The sequence below is a fragment of the Octodon degus genome, unplaced genomic scaffold, assembly GCF_000260255.1.
Source record: "Octodon degus isolate 3935 unplaced genomic scaffold, OctDeg1.0 scaffold00020, whole genome shotgun sequence".
Lineage (NCBI taxonomy): Eukaryota > Metazoa > Chordata > Mammalia > Rodentia > Octodontidae > Octodon > Octodon degus.
In genome coordinates, this window is record NW_004524596.1 from 17,257,849 (window position 1) to 17,263,967 (window position 6,119).

At 40.7% G+C, this 6,119-nt stretch overlaps 1 protein-coding gene across 5 annotated transcripts in view; it reads left to right on the top strand.

The window, feature by feature from the left end:
* The window catches only part of Foxn2 (forkhead box N2), a 79,431-nt gene that overhangs the window by 12,140 nt on the left and 61,172 nt on the right, over positions 1 to 6,119 (top strand). The window lies entirely within an intron of this gene.

Genomic DNA, 6,119 nt, shown 5'->3' on the forward strand with positions numbered 1-6,119 from the left:
GCCGGGAGCGCGGGAAGAGCCGCGGGCGGGCGCCCCACCCCACCGGCCCCGCTGACCTCGCGACCCCACCGCGGCGCCCCGAGGCCCCGCGGGTTCCTCGGCAAGCCGTGCTTTCGGGATCTGCCAGCATTCCGTCTGTTCCTGAGCTTCCTGTCCTTACGGGGAAAAGTCCCCGCGTGCAAACAAGTGACACAGACTTTCTTCTCCCAACTCCGAGGTGCGGGCGCAGGGCGGGCGTTCTTTTCCTGGTGCCTGGCCGCTGCTGCTCCGTGGTGACAGCCACGTGGCCGCCGAGTGCGGCAGACGGCGCCCCGCGGCTCCCCAGCTGCGGCTCTGAGCGAGCCGGGCTTTGCCCCGCCGTGGAGTCTCGCATTCGGACCGGTTCCTTGTAAGGTGGGGAAGTGGGGAAGCTGAGCCGTTCGCGTTTCTTTCCCGTCTTGGTAAGGTGGATTTTTTGCGTCCTCTACCGTTTTGATGATTCATCCTTAAAATCTCAGCAGTGTTAGGTATGGTCAAAGAGCGTTTGGGGAATAATAGATTATGGAATCACTCTCCCCCCTTAGAAAGTAATTTGAATTTCAAAACCGTTAATGAGAGGTTTTAATACAGGAAAACCAGAAACACATCTGGTGCATTTCTTTTTGAGTTTTAGAAAAATCTATAAAATTGTGACCGGAAAATTCGTAGATTACCACTGAGAATACTTTGTTAGGGATAAATTAAATGCTAGTTTGATTTTCATATGTGCACTTTCTTACGTTTTTTAAAGCATTAGCAGTTATTATTGGATGTCAATATGGACAAGTTTGATTGAAAATAATTAAATTTAATGTTTAGAATATATAAATGTGAAACTCAAGAAAGGAAAATAAACTTCTGGAGAGTTTAGGAAATTGTAGAATTTAAATACAATCCTTGATTATTAACGCATGTTTTATTTTGTAAATGCTTTGGTAGATTTGAATGAGTTGTGTAATACAAGTTTTTATTTGAATCCATTGTACTTGAAGAATGCTAAACCAGAAGAAACTGCTGACATCTGTAAAAGAAGTATGTGCAGTCAAACAGCACCATTTATTAGAATTTTTATAACTGTTCAGTCACAAGTTAGTAGAGAATGGTGTTGAAGAGGTACTTTAGGCTTCAGAAGATATAGTTGAAAAATGTGTGTGCTGAGTTCTGAGTAGTGCTTAGTTGAGAAAGAAAAGCAAATGAGGTAACAAAATATATAAAAGTAAGAAGCACTAAAAACATACTGCAAGATAACTCATTTAACATGAGCAGGTATGGGATCTGTCAGAGTGAAACTTTTTTTTTTTTTTTTTGGCGCAACCAGGGATTGAACTCAAGCCTTTGTGCTTGCCAGGGAAGCGATTAGTCCACTGAGCCATCTCCCTGGCCTCCTCAGATTAAAACTTTAAAATGTGCCACTCAAACGGGACTTAATGATCCAGTAGCATAATGCTTAGATATTCTGTGTGTGTGTGTGTGTGTGTGTGTATGATTAAGTTGAGCAAGCAGGAACTGTAAGGGTCAGAAGGAGACCTACAAGCCTGAGTAGACAGAAGAGAATTGTTGTAGAGTGACGCTCTTACTGTAGAGCCTTTGTGTTTCCCCATTAACCTTGCTGTAGATGAGACCACTCAAGTGACCCTACCCCTCTCCGTATCAAGCGTGAATGCTACATTTCTCAAGACCCTTTAAATTTTGGTTCTTGTCTTTTCCCACCTTAGTTTTCCACTGATTTACAGAAACTATCGTTCATTCACTGCCTCAGTGTGGTCTGGCAATTTTATTTCTTTACACCTGTGCTGTATATATCCTTTTCACTATGGAAGATATCTCAAGTGTGAGCCCTGGCTGGGCTTTAGAATTTTAGATCCACTTTCACATTTCCAACTGAAAATTCTTTCCCTTTTCTAAGTTGATAAGCTTTTTGGATTGTAACATTCTATACTACCTTGTTTGCATTTAGTGAATATTCTTATCTATATACTGTGTGCCAAGACCATGTTATAGGAACTGAGGATACAGTTTTGAACAAGAAAAAATCCCATATACTTTGATAGCTTTTTAGGTTTTATCACCCCAACTACATTATAAGGCCTTTGAATACTTAGAGGAGTCTTTCTCAAATACATGATATGTGCTTAGTAAAAGTTTTTCTTTCCTGAATAAGGAAAAGTAGGAGTTAGAGTGTGAAGTAGAGAGTTGGATGGAAAGTCTCTTCAAGTGAAGGGTGGAGCAGAATAACCAGTTATGGATGGCTTTGTAATACCACTGCTGAACCTTAATTTGATTTAGTACCAAAGTCTTTAAAAAGGACAAGCTGGGGGACAATAAAACTTTTCTTTGAGGAAGGTTCTCTGTACTGTACTCTACAGATTCATTGTGGAAATGGAGGAGAATTGGAAAGACCAGTAAGTGAGGGAGGCTTGGGAAGGCACTTGTTACTGAGAACACTGTTGAGATGAGCAAGAGATGTGACAGCAAAGGGGCCTGTGTCTAAATGCCACATTGTTTCTCTGCTGTGAGAAACTGAAAGTGCAAGTAAGGACTGATGTGTATAGTAGATCCTGGAAAATGGGAACAAAATATTCAAGTGAAAAGAGGAGCAAGGGAGGTGGGGAGGGAAAGGAAGGAAGGGACAAGAAAAAGGAGGAAAAAATGGAAACAAAGCTTTTTTAAATGGGGAGATGACTCAGTAGAATGAGTGCTTGCCTGGCAAGCACAAGGTCAAGGCCCTGAGTTCAATCCCTGGTACCTCAAAACAAAAAACAAAACAAAACAAATCCCCCCCCCAACTAAATAAGGGGAAAAAAGAAGCAGGATATATTATGTACAGGTACAAATTCCCTATGTGAGTGTTATCATTGTGTTTATCTAAAATGTACCAAGGGGGGAAAAAAACACTCAAAAAAAAAAAAAAAAAAAAAAGTAAACATGATCTACAGGCTGGGGAGATGGATGACTCAGTAGAATAAGTGCTTCCCTGGCAAGTGCAAGGGCCTGAGTTCAGTCTCTGGTTCTGCAAAAACAAAAACAAAAAAAAACCATGACCCATAGTCACCAGTGATCGAGGCATTGGGTAAGATGGGTGAGGGCTACTGTTAGGAAATTTTATTATCAGAGTTAATAGTTGAAGTTGAACTAAGATGATCCCTTGGGAAACTAGTACTTGAGGACATTCTAATCAGAGTGTAACAATACTGTAGACTTGTATAATACTTAAGTTATTGTTACATTAATATCCTTGTTTCTGCTGTGTAAGAATGTTATCCTTGTCTTCCATTAAATATAAAGGAACCAAAGAGAATGTTATTTACTTCCAAAAGATTTTGAATTCTTGTATTTCCTTTATGCTACTTTTTTTTTTTTTTTTTTTTTTTTAAACTTAAGATCATTTATTTTAGAATACGGTTGGGGAGGTTTGTTTTGCTTTGTTTTTTGTCTGTTTTAAGCCAGGGTCTCTAGTTCAGGCCAGCATTGAGCTCACTGTGTAGCCAAGGTTTGGCCTAGAACTCAGGATCTTCCTGCCATAGCTTCCCAGGTACCTTAACTTCCCAGAAGCTGGAACTAGTGGTTTGCACTGTGGCTTAGAATAGTTTTTATATTTACAGAAAAGTTAAAAGATAGTACATCTCACCCCATTTTCCCTATTGTTTGTTAGTTTTTTTTGTTTTTGTTTTGAGACTTTAGTTCAGGCTGGTCTTGAACTCACTGTGTAGCCCAGGATGGTTTTGAACTCAGTGATCCTCTAGTCTCAGCCTCCCAGTATTCCTTGAATAAACACAGCAATCCTACCACCTTACCCTTCCCAGTACTGAGACTGTGGACAGGTGTGGGCCACCACACCAGCTCCCCTAATGTCCTTTTCCATTCTAGAATTCTAGGTTTTTTTTTACTTTGTCTTGCTTTTGATGGCTGTCTTAAAAGTTTGCATGTATTAAAAGTTTTGCCTCATAATATTTCCGTGTGTGTGTGGCAGTGCCATTCAGAAACTTTTTCTGAAAAGTGTTTGAAAGAGGTGGTTGGGAAAAGGAAATTCATCAGGAATAAGACCCTGGGCTCTTCTTTGAGGGGCCATGATTATGGAAAAGGAAAGGAAGATTGAGCATATAAAGAAGGCAAGTTGAAAGTTTTGGAAGTGATGATGAACATTTTTGTGGAGAGAAGTCCCTTTGTACATACTAGGAGAGTAAAAGAATGCTGTTCTAACAATTGGAATGTTATTGATAACACAATACTAATGTTATTGGAAAATAAAATTTTTTGCTTCATTAAAGACTTCTTTGAATGAGGATTGCAACTAATTTTTTTTAGTAAACTAAATTTTAAACTACAAACCACTCTTGCTTTGAAATCTTACTGAAATTCTAAAAGCTTTAAAATTTATTCCACGTTGCTTTTTTATCTTTGTCTTTGTTCTTGTTATTTATTTCTTCTTTAAAACTTTCAAATTCACATACTACTGAGCAGAATTCAGCATCAGATTTTGATGTATACAGAGTTTATATTGAATCTTTGTAGTTATTTAGAGTTTTATCCTTAGAGGTAAAGAGATGAGGAAGTTGATAAACTTACATCCTTGTCATCTGCTTGTCTTAAGAGAGGAAATACCAAAAAAGGCATTGGGGAAGAATCCTTGTAAATTAAGATTTTGGTGTTCTTTTTTCTTCCACTGTAACTGTACAGTCACTGCATTCTTGGGCATGGTGGATGTATTGGTAATTCTAGAGCACTAGAGACAGAGGCAGGAGGATTACAAGTTCCAGGATAGGGTGGGCAACAGAGTAAGGCACTCTCAAAATAAAAATAAAAAGGGATGGAGCTGGGTGGGGAGGCACATGCTTATAATCCCAGCATTTAGGAGGCTGAGGCAGGAAGATTGCTGCAAGTGTGAGCCACCCTGGGCTACATAGTTCAAGGCCAGTGGAAGCTGCTCAATAAGACCCTGTCTCAAAACCAAACAAGCGAAAGAAAAAACAAAAGTAAAATGCTGGGAATGTGAAGTCCTGCCCAATAGTACAAAACAAAAAAGGAGATGGCAGGGGTATGTACACACAATGCTGAATGTTTGAATCAATTTATCATAATGAAAATCTGTATTTTTAATATAATGTAAAGTGTGTGAGAAAATGGAGACCCTGTCTCAATATAAAAGCTCTGGGGACCCAGCTTCATGTGGAAACCCCAAGGTTCAGTCTCCAGTGTCAAACAAACCAGGCGTGTTTGCTAGGATAAGATGCCTTGAGGAGGAGGGAAGAATGCAAGATTGCTTCCCTTCCACCTTGGGGTTCAGCCTGGGGGTTTCTAGCCTGCTTGGGTAGGGAGGCTACCATTGCTTTGCATATTGAGTTAAGTGGTGTAAATGCCTCCAGTTCAACTAAGTTTGGTCTCTTAGTCAGATTGTGTAAATTGGTGGCTGTTGAGTTTGCTTGACTTCAATGCCTTAGTCTTGGGCTGAGGAGATAACTTGGTGGTCTCAGCACCTGCCTGGCAAGCACAAGCTCAGTTGGATCCCCAGTACCACATGCTGTGCTGGTACCACATGCTGTTCCAGCCCCACACTGAGCCACTGAAATTGCTAGTGGTAGTGCACACCTGTAATCCCAGCACTGGGAAGGCTGAGACAGGAGGATCACTAGGAGTCTGAGCTTAGGTAGTACGACCCTGTCCCAAATGAATAAAAGATTTTTCTAAAAAAAAGCCTTAGTCTTCTACTTTTCTAGTATGCGTTCTGTGTGCTGCTACATTTAGTCATTCAGTTAAATGTTTGATCACTAAATATGATCCTTGCCAGAGCATAAAATGAATCTTTCGCACTCTGCCTAGGGTTCATTTTTCTAGTCAATATTTCTTAAATGGGTGCTGTGCTCCGTGTAGTAGGAAATGCTTGTGTTCAGCATTTAAAATTTCACTGTAGACACAAGATGGGTGGGGCAGTGATCCTGGGGGACTATCTGCATGTTTTTGAGACTAGCGGTTGGCTGGTAAGAGTCTCATCCTGACTAACTGTATGTGCTGGTGCCCGTGAGCCAGGCGGCTGCACTGAGGATGGCGATGTGTAATAGACGGGTCACGCTTGGAGTGCCTGCCATCCTTTTCTTCTAAATATG